Source organism: Littorina saxatilis, linkage group LG2 (assembly GCF_037325665.1).
Source record: "Littorina saxatilis isolate snail1 linkage group LG2, US_GU_Lsax_2.0, whole genome shotgun sequence".
Lineage (NCBI taxonomy): Eukaryota > Metazoa > Mollusca > Gastropoda > Littorinimorpha > Littorinidae > Littorina > Littorina saxatilis.
In genome coordinates, this window is record NC_090246.1 from 15,804,968 (window position 1) to 15,827,719 (window position 22,752).

Consider the following 22,752-nt stretch of genomic DNA (forward strand, 5'->3'; position numbering starts at 1 on the left):
AGTCCTGTCAAACGGGATTGAGAATTTTAGAGCTTATTTCTTAGCCCTATATTATCTGTTGTGGCTTCTTAAATGCCAGAACATACAGACAGACAAAAGCTGCTAGACCCCATCACAAACAGAATTCTACAATCCACAGGTTTTTGCCCACACACACACACACACACAGAAGCCGTATATATATATATGTATATCTATATCTATAAATATATAGAGATAGGTGAGAGTGTATTTTTCGCGTGGCTATAAATTGATTCGACCTTTTCACTTTGACAGTAAGAACAACTTACGGGTGCAAGGGAAGCGTTCTGGACAGCGCAGTGACATTCTAAAAATAGTTACTCAGAAACGGGAATTTGGGGTGAACGGCGCGAGACAGAGACAGACAGCGTGGCGGTTCACCACAATCACCTTTGAAGGCGGAGTCCTGTCAAACGGGATTGAGAATTTTAGAGCTTATTTCTTAGCCCTATATTATCTGCTGTGGCTTCTCACATGCCAGAACATACAGACAGACAAAAGCCGCTAGACCACATCACAAACAGAACTCTACAATACACAGGTTTTTGCCCACCCACACACACACACAAACACACACACACAGAGAAGCCGTATATATATATGTATATCTGTATCTATAAATATATAGAGATAGGTGAGAGTGTATTTTTCGCGTGGCTATAAATTGATTCGACCTTTTCACTTTGACAGTAAGAACAACTTACGGGTGCAAGGGAAGCGTTGTGGACAGCGCAGTGGACAGCGCAGTGACATTCTAAAAATAGTAATAGTAACTTACAACTGAACGGGAAAGCCACACGAAGGAAGGGAGATAAACGCCAAACACTGGAGAAGATAAGGAAGAGTTACTTATAATGGTGAAATGAACACAAAAACCCAAATCAGTTCAGCGCTGCGCGCTGAGGAGCACGTGTTGAAATATCTCATCGATGATATTGTGTCCGGGGTGTAGCTGAATACGGTGTCCAAATTTGAAAAGTTCCACCGAGAACTTTGGCGTTGTGATGTGGTGTAGCGGCTATGGTGTGTCGGTATGGGGGCCCGGGTAGCTGAGGTGGAACCAAAATAGCTGAGGTGGAACCAAAATCGGTTCAGCGCTGCGCGCTGAGAGCACGTGTTGAAATATCTCATCGATGAGGTTGTGTCCGGGGTCTCTCTGAATAAGCCCACCAAATTTGAAGCAGATCCATCGAGAACTTTGGCCGTGCATGGCGAATACACAAATACACAGATACACAGACACACAGACACACACACAGACAGACACAAGTCGTATATATATATAGATGCTGCGATAGGGATTATGACGAGTACTTGGACTGTTTTCCTTTACCGCAACGTGTAGCGGGCTGGGATAATCTGCAGTGCGTCGTCTGTCCTGCTGAAGTTACATAGGTGAGCGCCAGACCTTAGCTTTAGACGTCTTCACACCATAGATGGACCGTATTTCTCGTATAACATTTTGCTCATTTCACTGGCCAGATGTATTAACGTTTGCGACAGGATAAACAAATACTGTGTCCCAACTATCCAGTGCAGCTTACCGTTTCAAATAATTGAGAGCCGTTAGTTGAGTAGTGTGTACATGTTGTCCACATAGGATCAGCGCTGTCGTCTGGATGTCGTTTCATCGTCCGCTTTGTGCGCGAGTTAGTCCTTTCTATGTCAATGGCCGGATGTAGGATATCACTCAATAAAGAGAATGGCATGTGTCAGAACTATACAGTACAGTTTTTAACGCGGACTCCTGGCAATTCCTAACAGACCCTAAACCTTTTTTTTGAAATGTTAGATGTTTTACACAGAAAGACCGTTTTTCAATGTCTTTCCTTTTCACAGATGGGCGCATACTTTTATGAGATTATCCAATGTAGAGAGAAGTCTGCAGTAAGATAACAATCTCGAACATACTTTTTTACCTCCAAGTTTCAGACTTCTTGGTTAAACAAAACTGTATTCAGTGTTAGTATCGTGACATACATACATCGTTGCAGACTTCTTAAAACATAGGGACTGTCATATTCATTGCTTGTACTTGAAAAGCCAGATTCCTGAGTCCAAGCTGGACACCGCAGCGTTCATCGTGCAATGCAATAGACAGCGAGGGATAGTTCATAGCTTTCATCGTGCAATGCAATTTAGACAGTGAGGAATAGTTCATACCTTTCATCGTGCAATGCAATTTAGACAGTGGGGAATAGTTCAGGGCTCTTCTCGTGCAATGCAATAGACAGTGAGGAATAGTTCAAGGCTGTCATCGTGCAATGCAATAGACATTGAGGAATAGTTCAGAACTCTCATCGTGCAATGCAATAGACAGTGAGGAATAGTTCAGGGCTCGCATCGTGCAAAGCAATATATAGTGAGGAATAGTTCAGGGCCATTAGCTGAATGTCTGCCAAACAGGATTAACGCTGTCCGCTGGGTGTCGTTTCATCGCGCGCTTTGTCCCCGCATTACCCGTGTTTGCCAAGCGGCGGTGGATGCGCCAGGGTGTTGCAATGGCTCGCTTTCCATTTTGAGAACAAACCGCGTGTTTTTCTTGCGCGGTGTCAGTTGTCTTCTCATCTGTCAGCCTGGTGGCCTCGGTGTTTTGGTTGCCAACCAAACTGCGATCGAAATTAGAAGCTTGGATAGTGTTGTGTTGAAGTTTGTGAGAACGTGAGGGTTATGTGGGGAGAGTGCGGTGTGGTGACACTTCGATCAGTTGTGGGTGGGTGCCAGTGTCACGCAATTGAATAATCTACAGGTATTATACATCTGCAGGTAAAATTCTATCCCATCTGTTGCTTGTTGTCTTGTTTGATATAGTTTCTTTCGTCCCATTACTCGTTTGACTGCTGCCTTTGTCAATATTTTTTGTACTTTTAATAGTTAGTTTCAATAGTTTGTGATATCTCAGTTTTGGCCTCTTTTTGATATGCTGAGTCAGATTTTGTATTGCTTTGCACATGACATGTTTAGATGTGCCAATCTGGTGTGTATGTGTGTGTGTGTGCGTGTGGGTGTGTGTGTGTGTGTGTTTGCGCTTGTGTGTGTGTGTGTGTGTGTGTATGTTTTAGTTAATAGGTGAGTGTGTGTGTGTGTGTGTGTGTGTGTGTTTTAGTTGATAGGTGAGTGTGTTTGTGTGTGTGTGTGTGTGTGTGTGTGTGTGTGTGTGTGTGTGTGTGTGTGTGTGTGTGTGTGTGTGTTCAAAGTGTTGGCTCTCGGTTCACACTTCGTCTTCGTTGCATCTTCATCCTTTCACTCACACTTCGTCTTTTGTCTTTCTTGTTCCCTTCTCCTCATTCTCCTCCTTTCTTCCTTTCTTTTCCTTCTCCTGTTGTTTTTGTTTCGATTGATTGAACGATGCCTCAGGGGCCGACTCAGGTGTTTAGCTTGCAAGATAAAATCTGCCAGTGATCTTTCTCTGGCGAGAGCTGGGGGCCACACAAAACGTGACGTGTTTGCTGATAAGTCTTCTAGTCTTCCAGCCTTCTAGTCCCGTTTTCAGGGTTGGTGCCAGAGTTTGGCAGCCCCTATTGTTCTGGAATTTCCAAGGCAGCAGGCACCCCTCACTTCACAAGTACCGGGGCATGGTTAAAGTGTATCGAATCGCAGAAATCTTTGTCTTTTTTTGTCTCTGGCTGATTTTTGTTCTTTCTGCTTTTTTTGTGTGATGGTGCGGTTTTGTTCAGTTTGTATCTTCGTCTTCGACAGTCATTTTCTTCCCGGGGAGATGAAAAGAAAATGAAGACAGTGAAGAGGATAGGGGTAAGGGGATTCTACAAAGTTTATGAACATTCTTAGACGACCGGTTTTGATTCTCAAACAACTTCGTAAAATAGAAAAATAATAGTCAGATACTAGCAAAGACTTGTTAAGTTTGAATTTAAAGTATATGAATCACGTGGAAGAAAAATGGTATACAAACTATACAAATCTGCTTGTTACATGTGACCTTTTAACACTGGTGTCCCAGTTTCTTTACAATATTTTCGCGGCAACAGACGATTTCCTGTCAAAACCTATGAAACAGCAGGAATTCCCTAGATCGCTTTTTTCTTGACAAAATACAGCTCAGTGGAAACCTCTTTTTGAAACCTCCACCCCCCCCCCCTCCTCAATTTGACCTTCTAAATCTCCATTTTAAGACGTGGTTTTCTCAGACGTTGTGTTGATTGCCTTTGTAAATGTACCCCCGTTTTAACACATGACTTTCTCAGATTGTTGGAGCTGTTAAAGAGGGGTTCACTTCGTATGACGATTCTCTCCAAGACATTGAGTAACCGTGCTTCGATTCATCACCATAGGGAAACGTCACATTCAATCTCTAGAGATATCTCTCTGACGAGTGTACAGTCAGACCATATAGTGTCTGGACGCCAATCGCTTGGCTATGAAGCGGTCACAGTGTGTCTTGTGCATTGTCAATCAGTCGGACACAGACCTGGGTGCACGACCATGAAGAAGATCTGATGCTACCTCCCGATAATGTCGATTAGCATTGGTCGTTGGCTGTCTTCGTGTGAAACACTCTGGCTGTATGCCACAGTATGGTTCGTCTTTCCCAGACATTTGTGTTGAGGAATTATTCACTGTATTCAAGTTAACGCCCCTAGTATGTGTTGTTGTTGTTGTTGTTGTTGTTGTTGTTGTTGTTGTTGTTCTTACAGCTGCTGTAGGTGCACTGGTTGTTATTTATGGTAATGTTTGTTGAAATATGTTTTGTCAATGTGATTTTCAGTGACTGCTTGTCTAGACGGCCGTGCGAATTGTTTAAACTAATTATGAGAAAAACCGGAGGTTAATGGATATGATGAGTCTTATTTATTTGAGTCTGTATAAACTTATATAAGTATTGTTACAACCAATTGATCAGAAAAGGAATACATGTAAACAAATGAGTTGTTTTCACTTCGGGGTCATGAACATGTAAAACAGAATTAAAACATTGTTTAAACCAAAATTGAAAGCGGGAGTAAATGTAGAACGTACGCAAGAATTGCAAAGGGTTGAACAATAGGTGTTTTTTTCCTCAGAAATGTGGGCTTAGATACCCGTTCAGAAATCACGCATTAACAAAAGTAACACCTGAACAATCATACACCTGGGTAACGCGATACTGTTGCTGCTAGCTTTCCAGTGGGAGGAAGCGACCCGAATTTCCCAGCGATGGGACAATAAAGTAATGAAAATGAAAGCAAAGAAAAAGAAACGGATGACAAGAATGAACAAGACCCATCAAAGAGAACTGACAATCTCAGACCTACAGCTAGACCACAGTCTACAAAAAGGAACTTGCACACCTGAATCAAGCCCGTCAAATACCATGTTTTCCCAAAATACCATGTGCCAAAACCACGATGCTATCCTCCGCATTCCTTTTACCTTCCGGGGTAGATTATTATTTCTCCCCAAGCACTTTTCTGCGTTCAGTGCTTTTGCCCTAAGGTGGCAGGAAAGGTAGGGAACATCTACCTCGTGAGTCTACCTGCTCACCTGTTTGTTTGCACTGCCAACGTGCGCCCACCTGGCGATCTGTGCTTTTCCGAGCATCCCTCTGTCTCTCTGCCTGTCTTTTGGTTAGAATATATTTCTGTTTCTGTATGTCTGTGTTTGTTCGTCTGTTTCTGTGTGTTTTTGTCTGTCTTTGTGTCTTTAGGAACATATCTGTTGCAGCCTTCAACCTTCTCTCTGTCTGTCTGTCTTTCTGTCTGACTGTCTGTCTGTCTGTGCCCGTCTCTGTCTCCCTGTCTGTCTCTGTCTATATCTGTGTCTCATATTCGGAACGTATTTTTTGCAATCTTCTCTGTGCCTGGCTGTCTGGCTGTCTTTCTATCTGTCTGCCTCTCAGTTTCAATTCAATTCAACTCTCTCTCTCTCTCTCTCTCTCTCTCTCTCTTTTGATAAGTAACATTTAGCAGCCTTTGCCCCCCCCCCCCCTTCTGCCCCTCCCCCATCCCCCCGATCACTCTCATTGTCTCGCCTTTGACCTTTCTGGCTTTGTCGATGAAGTGTCGGTGTTGTCTTTGGCGCACACGATCGTGCCTTGAAGATAGGTGTGTGGCTGTTGTGTGTGACAGGGAGGTGGTTTCAACCTCTTCTGTCTTTACCTTACAAGACCGAGCTTCAAAGACAGTGGTGTGAGGAGATCATTATGTGCTATGAATTCTACGTTGCAAATGGTATTGCCATTTGGTTGCAGGATCTTATCTTGGAAAAAGGATGTGTGGCTGTTGTGTGTGACAGGGTGGTGGTTTGAACATCTACTGTATGTACCTTACAAGACTCAGCTTCAAAGACAGTACTTATTGGTGAGATGCGCTATCAATTCTACGTTGCAACTGGTTTTGTCATTTGGTTGCAGGATCTTACCTTGGAAATAGGAGTGCGGTTGTTTTGTGTGACAGGGTGGTGGTTTGAACATCTACTGTCTGTACCTTTCAAGACTCAGCTTCAAAGACAGTAGTTGTTGGTGAGATGTGCTAGGAATTCTACGTTGCGACTGGTATTGCCATTTGGTTGCAAGATCTTACCTTGGAAATAGGTGTGTGGTTGCTATATTTTGTGCGACAGGGTGGTGGGTTGAACCTCTATTGTCCTTACCTTACAAGACTGAGCTTCAACGACAGAATTGTGTGGTGAGATGTGCCATGGATTCTATGTTGCAAAGTCTGGTATTTTGATTTAGTTGCAAGATCTTACCTTAGAAATACGTGTGCGGTTGATAAGTGTGTGAACGTCAATTGTGGCCTGCGCTAGCATTGTCTTTTGTCAGAACTGAAGATCATACTTATATGATTGGCCGTGAAATGATGTTCGCATTCATGAATGTTTGCAAGATTGCACTAAGGGGATCGGTGTTTAGTGAATGTCTGTGATAAGGTAATAGTTTTGCTCTGCTGGTCACTTGAGCTAACAATAACGTCCCTGTAAAGGATGTGTGAATAAAACAAGGAAAGAATGGTAAGGCCTTGTTACGTTTTAATTTGAACAAAACAACACTTGTAAGAGTACATCGACCCAATGGTCTTTATAGTGGACATGCAGGCAGACAAATCAATCAAGTGAAAACGTATCTCAGAAAGCGTTGATTGTGTTTAGTCTCTGGCAACCAAATCACAGCCAAAAAGAGCACACAAGGGATTGCGGTTGTTGTGTCTGACAAAACGGTGCCTGGGACTGTACTGTACGAGCTTGGAAGATGATTCCTAACAGGTATTGTGTATGGCAATGTGAACATGGACACTGTCTTTGACTTTTGTGTGCAGGATCATTCCTAAAGAGATCGTTGTATTTTTCACACAGTTGTTGTCTCTTATTTTTCAGATCATGCCTAAGGCCAAAAAAAAAATTGTCTGTTTCTGGTAACATGGCTAAAAAAAAATAGGGTCGGTAGGTAGGGATTTTATTTATTTATTTTTTTTTTTTTACCCCAAATGTAGACCAATAAAACTAACTTTAAAAATCGCGCAAAGAGACTGGATTCACTATACATAGAGACAAGACACTCAACACATTTACAAATCGTCAGCGGACTTTCGTTTTTACACGTTTTTGTTGTTCATTTTCTCACCCTGTCCTTTACCACCAAAAAAAATAAAAAATTTTGAGTTTGGGAAAAAAAAAGTTTAGGGTCGGCGCCGAAATTTAGGGTCGGTCGGGTGACCAGAAACAGACAATGTTTTTTTTGGCCTAAGCGATGCTATGTTGTTATTGTGTATGGCAGTAAAGGTGGTTATGACTGCAAGACCATGCCTCAGAGTTAGACATGTACGGCCGTTGTGTACTGTGAAGCAGTGTTTGCGTTAATTGTCATTATACGGTATTTGTATTTTGGACCAACTGTGATATTTGATACAAAGACAGTCATTATTCTACAAGCCCGCGCTGGACTGGCGTTATTCTAAAGTCCAGGCCTTTCCTATGTACCTAGATTTCAAAGTGGACCCTTTTTGAAGTTCTACCGCTTCCTATCCTCTCCATCTACATAATGGATTTTAAAATATTAGAAACCGGTCAAGGTTTTAGCAGATATAGTTATATAATTATATAATATATAAATACTCTTGCACATCATTACATAATTATAATGTTAGTGGTATCAATCATCAAGAGTGATGAATAATAGTTTAGGAGGCTGGCATGCTATTATTTTGAGTTGTTTACGTATTGGGAGTTGTGGCAGACTGACACACAACTATGCAAATACTAATCGAAGGTTTGATGTTAAAAAAGTAACATAAAGACAACTGAGCAAACAAGTAATATAAAGGCTAGGCTATATTTGAGAGGAAAATAGCAAAAACGTGTATTATTTCAAAGTGCATCTAAATAATAAGGAGGGAATGCAGGAAGAATTTCAATGATAGAAAACATGCAAGTAGGTTAAAAACGCCAAAATATAATGCAGATTGCATTCTTTACGCTGCTTAATGCATTTTGAGGGCAGAAAACAGCTTTCGGGAAAACCGTGTGGTTGTTATTTCTACGAGAATGTCACACTATGTTTTCCGCCACCCGAGACATGATCTTGGCATTCGATTTATTTTTCGTTGCATTTGAGATGCAATATGCATACGTATGACAGAATGATGCACACCCGTGCGTGCTCTCGCTGTGTCTTCCTCTTTCTTCCAATGTATTTGTCACTGCCTGACTGTCTGTCTGTCTGTCTTTTTCTCTCTCTCTCTCACACACACACACACACACACACACACACACACACACACACACACGAACACACACGCGCACACACGCACGCACACACACCCACCAACACACAAACACACATACACACACACACACACATACACACACACACACACACACACACACACACACACACACACACACACACACACACCACTGCTACACAACACACGCATTAATTTTTTTTTTAAACCCAGCTTTACGTGTTTCGCCAAATACTATTAATACACAATCTATGCACATCTTCAAGGGTAAAATGCACTCGCCGTGAATACTGCCAGTTTTAAGGCGCGTGTTTGGAATAAAATAAGACATGTTCGTATCAGGATAAATGCTCAGGGGACCGCCTGCCTGCATATATATATGATTCTTCTTCACGGTGATATATTGCCTTATTTACAAACACAAAGCACACAATCGGGGTTTTACTGGCATCAATTTTATAGCTAATCTTGTGAGGTTCTCTGTGGGCAATAAAGATGAAGTGTGTGTGTGTGGGGGGATGTGTGTGTGTGTGTGTGTGTGTGTGTGTGTGTGTGTTTTATATGTCCCTAGCGTGTGTGTGTGTGTGCGTGTGCGTGTGTATATGTGCACGTGATATATTATGTGTTTCACAACAGCGCATTTCAGAGCCTAATGATCAAGGTGTAACTTTTTTCAATGTATGGGCTATTTTGCATGCGTGTTTGATGCATTCAGCATTTATTTGTGTCATCTTAAGGCAGCAAAAGTAACAAAGACAGATCAGTCCCTGTCAAAGAAAGATGGCGTTTTATTCAAAGCACCGGTTGGAGACATTGATGGGCTATTTTCACATTAAAACAATAGCGCAAGACATCACCCACATCTTAGTTTTATGCGCGTCGTATTTTTCTCGCATTGACAACAGAGTTTATCCTGTCTCCTTCGGGATTCGGCAAAAATGCAGCTTGGCAGGGCCAATACGTGAATTTATTCCGCAAACCGTCTTTTCTGTGCTGCTGGAATGAAGACGTCGTTTCTTTTGCGAGTTAGTGAGGGTCTTTCGTGCGTCTTGAAATTGATGTCTCTGATCTGAGAAATGGAAAAGTTAAAGTCAAAGAGCAGCACGCGTCGGATAGAATTAACTCCTGGGATTGTTTAGTTGGAACTAAAACGGGGGTATTGTCTTTTTTGGTCCTGTTTTTGATTAAAGCAATTTTCTTTTGTGTGTTGCTTGTTTGTTCTTTGTTTTGTTTTGTTGGTGACACGTCCAAGCAGATGATCATCCTTCACAGGCTTGGGATATTGAATGGTTGTTTTAGTTTTTCAGGTTTTTTTTAAAAACATTTTTGCTGAAATGCTTACTTTAACGGAATGGCGTGATAGGCAAAACGGAAACAAATACCTGTTGGATTGATATACAAATTAAGTTCAAATAAAGAAGCAGGTGTAAAGAACAAAAACAAAATTGAATACTAATAATAATGATAACAGTAATAACAAGAAATTCCTCCAAGGTAGGAAAAACACCCCCGTCCTTAGCATTCTCACAGCCACCAACTGAGCAGGCACTGCTAACAAGTGTGGTTATTTCCCTTTGACCATTAATATGTCCCTCTATAAGTCCTTGTAGAATCTTAATCCACCAATAACTCAATAACCGTGTGTTTTACTGGTCCCACTTTTTGTAAGTACCGTCTCAGGAATGTATAGAACCTGTTCACCAAGTTTGGTGACGATCGGTCCGTTCATTCTTGAGATCTATATGCGAACACAAACAAACAAACAAACAAACACATCGAGCGAAACCTATACACACCCCTATACCGGGGGTGTAATAATACAAAATAGGAGAACAAACTTTTTTTGAGCGATGGATGACCGTATCTTGTCAGTCAAGTTGCAGATAACATAATTATAGTACGGAGACTGGGTTGTGTGTGGTGGTGGTGGTGGTGCGCCTGTGTGTCAGTGTGTGTGTGTGTGTGTGTGTGTGTGTGTGTGTGTGTGTGTGTGTATGTGTGTGTGTGTGTGAGTTTGCACGCACGCATGCGGGTGTTATGTTTGTGGGTATGTAAACAAACAGAAGTGATGTTTTAGAAAGAAGTTATGTAAATGCATCGATGTGATGGTTCTGCTCATACGTAACCTTCTTTTCTTTTTGTTGCAGGTTTTCTGGAAGCTCCATCATCATCTTTGACTGTGGTGCCAGAGATTTGCGAATATCATTCTTGCACCGAATTCTTGGGATTTTGGTGGAACATCATCTTGAGTTGTCTGCGACGTATTCCTTATCTGTGACACAGTGAACTGAGTGTATTCTGTGTGGAATTCTTTGGATTGGAGCTACCACTTCAACAACAGTGAACAAGGTGTGTTTGTGCTTGCTGTGTTCGACATGGGATCAGTGCAGTTGCTGTAGCCGCGAAAGGTAGGATGTTTCAAGTTTAGTTCAGTTTGTGCAGGCTGTTGCTTTGCTCACATGGATTGTCGATTTTTGGCGTGTGTGTGTGTGTGTGTGTGTGTGTGTGTGTGTGTGTGTGTGTGTGTGTGTGTGCGTGCGTGTGTGCGTGCGTGCGTGCGTGCGTGTGTGCGTGCGTGCGTGCGTGCGTGTGCCTGTGTGTGTGTGTGTGCGTGCGTGTGCGTGCGTGCGTGCATGCGTGCTTGCCTACGTGCGTACATGCCTGCGTGCGTGCGTACGTGCGGGAGTGTGTGTGTGTGTGTGTGTGTGTGTGTGTGCGTGGGCGTGTGTGTGTGCGTGCGTGTTTGTGTAGTCATACATTCAGATGAGTATGACTGTGTGCACACTACTAAGCGTATTTGCTCTCTGTGTTAAAGACGGAGGTCGTTCACTGTATTTGAAAATGAACGTTTCTTCTCTTGGGTATGTGTGTCTGTCTGTCTGTTATTTGCTACCTTAAAATATAAAGGCTTCTTCTCGTCTCTGTCCATCTGTCTGTCACTTTCTGTGTCTGTCGGCGAGCCAGTCAGCATGTGTGTCTGTCGTTCTGCCTGTCTGTCTCTGTCGTTGTCTGGCTGTGGGCTGTCTCTGTCGTTGTCTGGCTGTGGGCTGTCTCTGTCGTTGTCTGCCTGTGGGCTGTCGCTGTCGTTGTCTGGCTGTGGGCTGTCTCTGTCGTTGTCTGCCTGTGGGCTGTCTCTGTCGTTGTCTGGCTGTCTGTCTCTCTCTGTCTCTGTGTCTTTCTTTCTCTTTATGTCTGTCGCGCTGTCTCTCTCACTCTGTCTTTGTCTCTGTCTCTGTCTCTGTCTCTGTCTTTGTCTTTGTTTCTGTCTGTCTGAATGTCTGAATGTATGTCTGTCTGTTTGTCTGTCTCTCTCCCTTTCTCTTTTCAACTTTTCATAAATCGTTTTCAGGTTTCAAATTTCCCAAAAATTTTCTTTTGGTGGAAACATTTTAAATCTTTTATTCAAAACAACAAAGGGGGGATTATTTTTTACGCGTCGACTTTGATTTCTGATATCAAAGGCCAATGAAAAGCTCAGAGGAGGATGAGACACGATTTGAGGATGTCATCCTCTTCCTTGAATGTCAGTGACTTTTACACATTTCTTGCTTCAGTGATTGTCGTCAAGGATTATGTTTTTATTTTATTTTCCTGTCTGTGAACTTTCGTGACTAAGGATAAAGAAAAGACGTGCGTGTGATGGTGGTGTTGGGGGAGGGGGGATAGGGCGACGGCTAGATGGAGCGGGGGAGAGGGGGGGGAGGGAGTGGGAGAGAGCGTGTGAGTGTGTGTGATGCTTGATGTGTGTGTGTGTGTGTGTGTGTGTGAGTATTTGTGTGTGTTAGTGATTTTTAGGTGTGTGTGTGTGTGTGGGTGTGTGTGTGTGTGTGTGTGTGTTTGTGTGTGTTTGTATGTGTGTGTGTGTGTTTGTGTGTGTGTTTGTGTGTGTGTGTGTGTGTGTGTGTGTGAGTATTTGTGTGTGTTAGTGATTTTTAGGTGTGTGTGTGTGTGTGTGTGTGTGTGTGTGTGTGTGTGTGTGTGTGTGTGTGTGTGTGTGTGTGTGTGTGACACATTTGAGACCCTTGGAAAACATCATATTTAACATATCTTGTATAATTTTGTTCCTTTTATAGTTTTAATGCAAACGTTAGAGCGCACGCACACACGGATGCATTTTGTCTCTTCCCACAGCAATGTGTAGAGGTGCAGATCTTCACATTTGCGTGTTATTTTTGTTTTACAACAATATTTTCACAGGATCCTTAAACAAAGGTTCTACTATCGGTGTAGATGTGCATAAAGGCATTACATACCCTCAAAAACACGTGTGCGTTTATTCTTGATTATTTACAATTTACCCTATAAATTATTTGGATATATTACGTTCCACACCGATACATTTTGACCCGGCTTTTAGGTAGGAAGTAGAGCATGTATATCACAATAGCATCATCATTATAATCATCCTCATCTCATTAATCATCCAACAATTATAATCATCCAAACATTATAAATTATAAACAGCAACTAACAAACATGAAAAGCGGAACGCAATTTGGCGATGTAAATTATCGAAAACTTTGGTGGGTGCGATTATTTTTGTATTTAAGCAAGCGCAGTGTGAGTTGTGCTGTGGGGTGGTGTTGATTACTTCCCTTTACTTGTATTGTACTCGGGTGTTGAAACGTTCGCGTGTTTCGTTTCTGGTTTGACACATTTAAAGCACGTGCTAAAATATACACCTTTGCGCTAAAAGCTGAACGCCCTGCATTAACAGCCTTGGCAATAACAACACGCATACACACACACGCACGCAGACACGCACGCAGACACGCACATGCCCATGCACCCAAGGACGCACGCACGCACGCACTGGCACGCACGCACGCACTGGCACGCACGCACGCACGCACGCACACAGAAGCACATGCACAAGCACAAGCACACACATACATACAGACACCCACACATACACCTCCACCACACACACACACACACACACACACACATAATTAAGACAGCAAAATAATGTTTGCCCTAATATGAAATTCAAACCGGCGTCCATTTTAATCCAATGATTCTATAACGCTAATGTGTGCAATCAATCAAATTAGGAAAAAAAAGCAAAGTGGTTTTGACTTCTAATCCCTGACTCAGCGACGCGTGAACAAAAGCTAAGTTCCGCTGGGGAGGCGTTGCGAGACCGACAGACGTGACAAGAGGAAAGCGTCACAGCGTAGAGGCGTGCGTGCATTCAAGCGGAACCACACACACCAGTCGGTACTCAAACCCGGGGGTCTTTGTGTAGAAAGCGATTGGAACGCGTCATCGACAATTCTTTGAATGCATGACAATAAATCATCAAATGAAAGGAATCAATGATAAAAGAGTAAAACAGGCATGAGACCAAGGGTAGGGCGGATGGTGGCGAGAGAGGTGGAGGGACGGGGAATGTTTACAGTACCGTGAGCCGGGCTGTGAGCAGTGCCCGCTAATGTTTAGCTCAGGCACCGTCGCGGCAGACGCACCTTAGGAAAATGCAGCGCGCTATTCTGGCCATCTGGCCCAATGTCGTCCTCATCTCTCAGGCAGACTGATACCGTGTACTAAGAGGTGTACGCTACACCCACTTTCAGGCTCAGGCATTTCCAAATGCTCGACTCAAGACTAAGAAGGCTTTCTGTTTCTTTCTTTCTTTTTATTTTATTTCCGTCTTGCTTTTTTCTCTTTTTTGTGTGTCCAGTACTTTATATTTTTCAAAATGGTTATTTTGAGAGACAATGATTATAGGGATAACAAATGGAAATAAATCAACAAAACGAAACAAAGCTTAAACATCACCCAAAACAAACAACAACAGCAAAAACGAAACGGGGGATGGTAAATAGGGGGAAGGTTAAGAATTTTTTTTTCAAACTTCCTTTAGGTACATGTAGCAGGAAGCGTAATAGCACATCAAAAGAGCAAGCCAGCTTCACTTGATTAGGTTAGAGCGTAGATCCAGTTAATGGAATTAGCCCAGACAAGGCCGGTGTAACACGAGAAAATTACTCCCACGAGATTTTTACTCCGGAGTAAAAATTTCGTTCGAAAATGTTACTCCCTTTACGAAAAAAGCACTCCCCCATTACACGAAAAAATTACTCCCCACGACAGGTGAGTTCCGAGTTAACATTTCGTACACAAATGTTACTCCCCTGACGAATAAAAAAACAAAAAAATTACTTCACCCTAACACGAGCAATTTAACTTCCCATGCCAGGTGTACGAAATTTTGACTCCCTTGTCCCCTGTTAGTCTCAGCGCGACATTCGTTTGTGGGAGATCACATATTGGCATTATCCCTTCGCCCGCATCCCATTTTCGCGTACGAGATTTTTACTGGAAGTGAAAAAAATGGGGAGTAAAAATTTCGTGGAGGGAGTAATTTTTTCGTGCCTTGGGGAGTTCTTTTCTCGTACGAAATGTGTACTCGGAGTAAGAAATTTTTACTCCGGAGTAAATTTTTCGTGGAGTAAAAATTTCGTGTTACACCGGCTGTGTTAAATTTGGTGTTGAGGATGGAAATAAAGCCAGAAACGCCCCCCCCCCCCCCCTTCCCAAAAAGAAAAGAAAAAAAAACATAAAAAAAGAAGATTAAGTAAGAAAGACACAGAGAAATGAAAGAAGGTAAACAAAAAGAAGAAGAAAGCCTGAGGTCTCATGATCCTTTCCACATTTTTCAGGAAGAAAGGGGAACACAAACGAATTACAGAGAATAATATTCTGAAATCCACGCACTGTTGTACACCTTAAATTCTGATTCTTCTTTCTACAGTAAACTTTATTTTCTGTAAACAGAAAAAGGCCGGGTTTTTATTTTTTTTATACACTTAAACAGCCAACCCTTTTCAACCTCAAAAAAAGTTATACGATTAAATGAATTTTTATTTTTTTTATTTTTATTTTTTTTTAGTGGAGGTTACCCGTTTGTCAGGAGGGATGATTAGAATAAATGATGTTATGCCAAACAAAAAATAATCAGAAAATGGTAGCAGTCCGTTATTTGATAACCGCTCCTTTATCACTTTGGCACACCGGCACGGTAAGGCGTTCGCCCCGTGATCGGGAGGTCGTGGGTTCGAACTCCGGCCGGGTCATACCTAAGACTTTAAACTTGGCAATCTAGTGGCTGCTCCGCCTGGCGTCTGGCATTATGGGGTTAGTGCTAGGACTGGTTGGTCCGGTGTCAGAATAATGTGACTGGGTGAGACATGAAGCCTGTGCTGCGACTTCTGTCTTGTGTGTGGCGCACGTTATAATTATGTCAAAGCAGCACCGCCCTGATATGGCCCTTCGTGGTCGGCTGGGCGTTAAGCAAACAAACAAACACACAACAACAGCACCTTTAAACGATTGCGTATTTAAAGTCGGCGTCCTTACCGCGTACACACGATCATGTTCATTCCATTTACTTTACTGTCTCACCGCTCCCTCCCAGTGGAAAGCTAGGTTCAACAGAATCGCGCTTCCCAGGTGTGAGCGTGTTTACGTGTAGTCATCCACCTGCACTTATGGCAAAATGACCGAGGTCTTTTACGTGTCACAGTGGTGACACGGGGTAGGGACATGGATACCGTCTCTGATTCAATCCTTCAAAAGCAGACAGGTTTCACAGTCAGACGCCTATTAACATTCGAACGGATTCGAACCCGTGACCCGCGGATCACAAGTCCAGTGCTCTACCAACTGAGCTACCCGGGCCCCATGTTCACCGCCACAGATATGCCAAGGCTTTCACGTGGAATTACAGTATTTTCTCACTTGGACTCATACTAACAATCAACATCGCTTGCAGTCTGTGCAGAGGGAGGTTTTGTATTGATGAAATGAGTTCTAAACCCGACACTAATGACACTCTCAACATTCAGTTTTGTATTGATGAAATGAGTTCTAAACCTGAACATTCATTGTAGCAACCCATTGTCACTCTGTACAGAAAGGAATAACGATGTTGATTAATTTTTGGTGTGTTCAAATCGAGGGGTAGTCTTATCTTATGTGAAAGCTTGCATAGTCAGATCTTTAATGGTTAGCCGCACTGTTATCTTGGGAAGGACTGTGCCTTTTAACCGTTTAAAATAATTTGTTTTTCTGCTGTCATGGATACTCTTTTGGCGGAACAAATCTTGTGTGCACTGGAATTAAGTCTGAACTGTGCCACGTCTCGCTTGAAAAGAGAATGCGCGTTATAATAATATCAGTAATAAGGGACACAAGGGCAAGTGTTGGCTGACTTTTTCAACTTTCCAAAAAGCTGATTTTTCAGCTGTCAAAAATTGCTGCGTGCAGCTCAATGTCTGTGTTCATAGAATTAGACGACCCAGTAATATAGGAACAAACAAACGTCAGTTTTACCTTGTGTAATGAAACATGCCTGTAATTACGCTGAGTTGTCAGGACAACGCAACACAAAACATAAGAGAGAAACATTAAAACAGCAAAATGCCTGCAATTGCACTGAGCTGTCAGGACAACGCAACACAAAAACATAAGAAGAAAACAAATTATACAGCAATAATAACGAAACATCACACAGACATATATATATATGCACGCGCACGCACACGCACACACACACACACACACACACACACACACACACACACACACACACACACACACACACACACACACACACACACACACACACACACATTTGTAGGCACACGAACGCACGCATAATTTACATTTATGTCACACGTGCAGTGAAATTTTCCCTCAATACAGCACCTGTACAATGAATGTCATACTGCTGAATTAAAAACAAACACATTAGTCAAAAACGTAAAGGGAACAAAACTTGCCGTACACGAACATTGTCAGACAGCTGCCCCAAAAATGCCTGCAGGTCATGAATCCGCTAGCATCGGAGTTGCCACTACCTGAAACTTTGTCCATAACACTGCGATACGATATGATCGTCAGATATCAATGATTTATCTCCTCGCAGACCCTCTGTCGCTTGACACAATAACAGACCCCCGCCTTTCAGTCATCTATACCCTGTATGGCGGCATGCACACGCCAGAAGTGACAATTACAAATATTACTGTGATCTTTGTTATAATCACTGATGATCACAGCCACCATCCCTTCAGCAAGGTTTTATGTATGGCGGCGTACGAACGCCAGAAGTAAGAGTTATAGACAGAGTAAAAAAGTTATATTTCCTATTATCACTGATAATTATATACACTGCACTGCTGAATTAATGATGTCTTCGAACGATTATTTCATTTCATTTATTTTCATTTATTTTACTTTATAATAACAATCATATTAATAACAATCTGGTTTTGGTAATTAATTTGAAAAATGGCTTCTAATCATAAATGTACAAAACAAAAATGATTAAATAGTTGATATTTGTTTTTGTGGTTGGCCAATGACATTCTTGACTGATAATTACTGATGATTACGGAAAATACCCACTAACGGACTAATGATGTCTTGCTAAGATAATACCAGTGAAGCGTTTAGCCGAAATGATGTCATCGGCACGGTGCGTCAACCGTGTTAATTACAAAGAACATGGTACAGCGATCTGCATCATTTTCAATGAATGTTGAAATGATTACACTTTATTTCCGATTTCTTACCAGACATTGGGTAAGAATTAGTGCCCTAGGCAAATTGCCAAATGATTTGGTTAAGAGGAACTTGATGCTTTATTTTCACAAACCAACAACAACAACAACAACAACAACAACAACAACAACAACAACAACAACAACAACAACAACAACAACAACAACAACAACAACAACAAAGAACAACAACAACAGCAACAAAGAACAAGTCGCGTAAGGCGAAATTACAACATTTAGTCAATCTGTCGAACCCACAGAATAAAACTGAACGCACTGCGGTTTTTTTCACCAAGACAAAACAGCTTCGTCAATCCACGCGGCAAGGAAGTCGCTCATTTTTACCGTGCAACACGAAATGAAACTGACATGCAAGAATAGCGAAATAGCGTACTGCGGTGAGGAGGGAAGCGCACTTTTCTGTATTCTTTTTAACTTTCTAAGCTTGTTTCGAATACAACATATTATATTTATATGTGTTTGGAATCAGAAAATGATAAGGAATAAGATGAAATCATTTTTGATCGATTTCTTAAATAATAATCGAAGTACTAATTAACCTATTTTCGTTAATTGTGATCACATTTTAAGAGTAAACATGACATATGTATATATTTTTAGATTCAACATTTAATGGAGAATACGATGCAATCAGTTTTAAATCTGTTTGCGAAAAATCGATTTTTATTGACAACTGTAATGAGAAAACTCATTAATTAACCAAACAAAACACAGAAAACAACAACAACATTAACATTAACAACAAAAGTGACAACAACAACAACAAAAACAACAAAGGGAAACAAACAAACAATACCAGAGTCCGGGCTTCGTCGAAGATTACTTGACCAAAATTTAAACCAAATTGGTTGAAAAATGAGAGTGTGACAGTGCCGCCTCAACTTTCACAAAAATGCGGATATGACGTCATCAAAGATATTTATAAAAAATAAAATAATAATTCTGGAGATATAATACTCAGGAACTCTCATGTTAAGTTTCATGAAGATCGGTCCAGTAGTTTCTCAGAATCGCGTTATACACACACACACACACACACACACACACACACACACACACACACACACACACACACACACACACACACACACACACACACACACACACACACACACACACACACACACACACACACATACATACACCACACCCTCGTCTCGATTCCCCCCTCTACGTTAAAACATTTAGTCAAAACTTGACTAAATGTAAAAAACACAGATAAAAAACACAGACAAAACACAGAAAACAACAACAACAACAACATTAACAACAAAAGTGACAACAACAACAACAAAAACAACAAAGGAAAACAAACAAACAAACAGACAAACAAACAATAAAAGCAACTAAACTTGTGACTTATCGCTGTGATTTTAGCACTTGCAATTTACTTTCCGTCCATTTGCGAACGGTATACGAACTTAGATAATTTGCACTTTTGGTGCGAAAATGCTACCATAATATCCAGCGTACGCATTTGATCGTGCTGCTCTGCAAGGGGTGCCAGATGACGATGGTGTTGCTTTATTCCGGGTACTTTTGTACCCGTTATTTGCCCTTCTTTTCCTCCTGCTGTTCTCCCTTTCTCTCCGTCCCCGTTTCACCCCTCCTTTTCAGTTTCCCGTGGAGTTTCTCTATTGTGCGAAAGGTTTTTGTTGTGTTGGTGTTCTGTTACTGGTACGGATGGCAGAGTGTGACATAATTGATTGATTTGATTGATTGGGATTGTTCAGAGTCGTCTACCTGTGAAACGTGTTTTGTTTTTGTTTTGATGCGGAGGGGGGTAGGATGGAGGTTTGTCAGCATGTGCAAATAATTATGTGTGTCCGTGTGCTTATTTCCATCCGCGCGCGCGTGTGTGTGTGTGTGTGTGTGTGTGTGTGTGTGTGTTTGCGTTCGTGTGTGCGTTCGTGTGTGCGTGCGTGCGTGTGTGTATGTGTGCGTGTGTGTATGTGTGCGTGCGTGCGTCTGTGCGCACGCGCTCGTGTGTGTGTGTGTGCGTGCGTCTGTGCGTGTGTGTGTGTGTGTGTGTGTGTGTGTGTGTGTGAGTCTGTGAGTGTGTGTGTGTGTGTGTGTGTGTGTGTGTGTGTATGTGTGTCTGTGTCTGTGTCTGTGTTTTTGTGTATGCGTGTGTTTTATGTGTGCGTGGATGCTAGATGACAACACTGACATTCAGTTCCGGGTAGTAATGTTCCGGTAACACGTTTCTCCGTTTCCTTCCCTCTTGCAGTCCAACACTTTTCCACTTCTCCGTTCTCTCTGGAGGTTCCCTATTATGTGAAGTGCTATTGTTGTCTTGGTGTTCAGTTTCTGGCTCTTTTGATAACATGTGACGTCGTTTATTGATTTGATTGGTGGCGAATGTTAATAGACGTCTGATTGTGAAACCTGTCTGATTTTGAAGGGTTGAATTCGAGAGAATGGTTAACAAGGTTGAGTTGGGGGATCGGGTGGCTGAGGGAGTGTGTACGTGTGCGTGCATGTGTAGATGGATATGCCCATGTGTGTGTGTGTGTGTGTGTGTGTGTGTGTGTGTGTGTGTGTGCGTGTGTGTGTGTGTGTGTGTGCAGTGTGTGTGTGTGTGTGTGTGTGTGTGTGCAGTGTGTGTGTGTGTGTGTGTGTGTGTGTGTATGTGTGTGTGTGCGCGCACGGATGCCAGATGACGAACCGGGTATTGCAATCCGGGTACTTGTCTACTCGTACCTTGCCACTACTTTCCCTCCTGCTTTCCCGCCCTTCTCCTCCTCCGAGTTTCCCTCTTCTTTTCAGTTTCCCGTGGAGTTTCTCTATTGTGCGAAGGGTTTGGATTATGTTGGTGTACCGTTACTGGTATGGTTGGCAGAGTGTGACAAAAGTGTTACCGCTCTTCGTTTATTGATTTGACTGGTGGTGAATTTGTATTATTTATGGTTATCTGACTGAGAAACTGGTCTGCTTGTTTGAAAGATTTGTGGCGATATCACGAGGAGGGGGTAGGGGATGGGGATGGGTGAGGTGGATGAGATTTTGGCTGGGGGTATGCGTATGTGCGTATTTGTTTGTGTACTTTGTGTGTGCGTGCATGCGTGCGTGAATGTGTGTGTATGTGTGTGTTTTTGTGTGTGTGTGTGTGTGTGTGTGTGTGTGTGTGTGTGTGTGTGTCTGTGAGTGCCTGCGTCCGTTCCTGCGTAGATGTAGGACGGAGAGGAAAAAACAATATTGAGAATGTCACAGTACGATATTAGGTATCTGAAAATATCAATCTGTCGTTCTTCGCAGCAAGCCTTACCGTCTTTTTTTGTTGAATTTATAATGGTGTTTTTTCTGCATTCATTGACGAAACCTATAGCCAGTAGCAAGGTAAGGTTATTTTGGTTCACTTTTATCACTGCGCGTGAATACTCTCATAATGCATCCGAAAGCATGCGGCAGTTGCAAACAGAAGTAGGGTGTTTATACATCGGTTATACCTTGAATCATGGATTGCAGTGCAGTATTGGACTTTTTCGTAATAATGGTTCATTGTCTGCACTTTTTCTGAATAAAATATGAAATTGTAATACTTTATGATGATCCATTGACTGCACTTTTGAACGTTATATTAAAATGGTCGCGTTTGAGACACGATTTCTTGATGAAAACAGTTATTGCGGGAGTGTGCTGATGTGTATTTCAACACAGTGATCGCATTTAGCTGCACCTCTTTTTCCAGTTTGCTACAAATGAAGTGGATTTCAATAACACAATTAATGAAGAACATACTTTCAAGCTGTAAATAACTTTTGAGCAAAATGTAGGATTAAAACGGAGAGATATCATGACCCTCAGTCTCTACCTGTCGTTCTACTTCTGCCTGCCAGTCTCCCTGTCTGTCTGTTCTCTTTTTTTAAACTTTTTTTCTACTCACTTTTGTTTTTGCTCAGTTGCATGCAGGCTGCTACATACCATACTTGTTTTGCCTCCCCCCCCCCCCCCTTTTTTTACGGGTGGGGAGCCTCCTTCTTCATATAGGTTTTTTTTTATCATCAAATCCAGAATTCTGTTATAAAATATGTACACTCTCTTTTACTAACTCTATCTTTAATTTTATCTAAAAAAATTTCTCTTCGTTGATTGATATAATTTCCTTACCGTAATTCATAATCAAAAATATATCTAATTTTCAACGGAGTTCCATACTTGTAGGCTTAAATCCCGATACAATTTGTGCAATAATAAGAAGAACTCTGTCTGTTCACTTGTTTTTTCCCCTGTCGACTGATATATACAGAGCTAAGCAACCATGTTGCCATTCAACGAATCAAAAATCTGATACGAAACAAAGGTAGCACACAAACAAAGATACGAACAAACTTACGAACTGACATCCGTTATTACTCTAGTATAATATCAATATTGTTTCTACCTTTTCACACACCAAGCAAGCTTAAAAACAAATAAGTAAACAAAGAAAGAAAGAGAACATAAACAAACAATTAAGCAGC

At 41.9% G+C, this 22,752-nt stretch overlaps 1 protein-coding gene across 2 annotated transcripts in view; it reads left to right on the plus strand.

Moving 5' to 3' along the window:
* Positions 1 to 10,849: 10,849 nt before the first annotated feature.
* LOC138958314 (probetacellulin-like) overlaps positions 10,850 to 22,752 on the plus strand; it is a 130,742-nt gene continuing 118,839 nt past the window's right edge. For both annotated transcript variants that reach the window (XM_070329424.1, XM_070329425.1), the window contains exon 1: positions 10,850 to 11,107. The gene's annotated coding sequence lies outside the window, so the exon portion shown is untranslated. The remainder of the gene's footprint in view (positions 11,108 to 22,752) is intronic.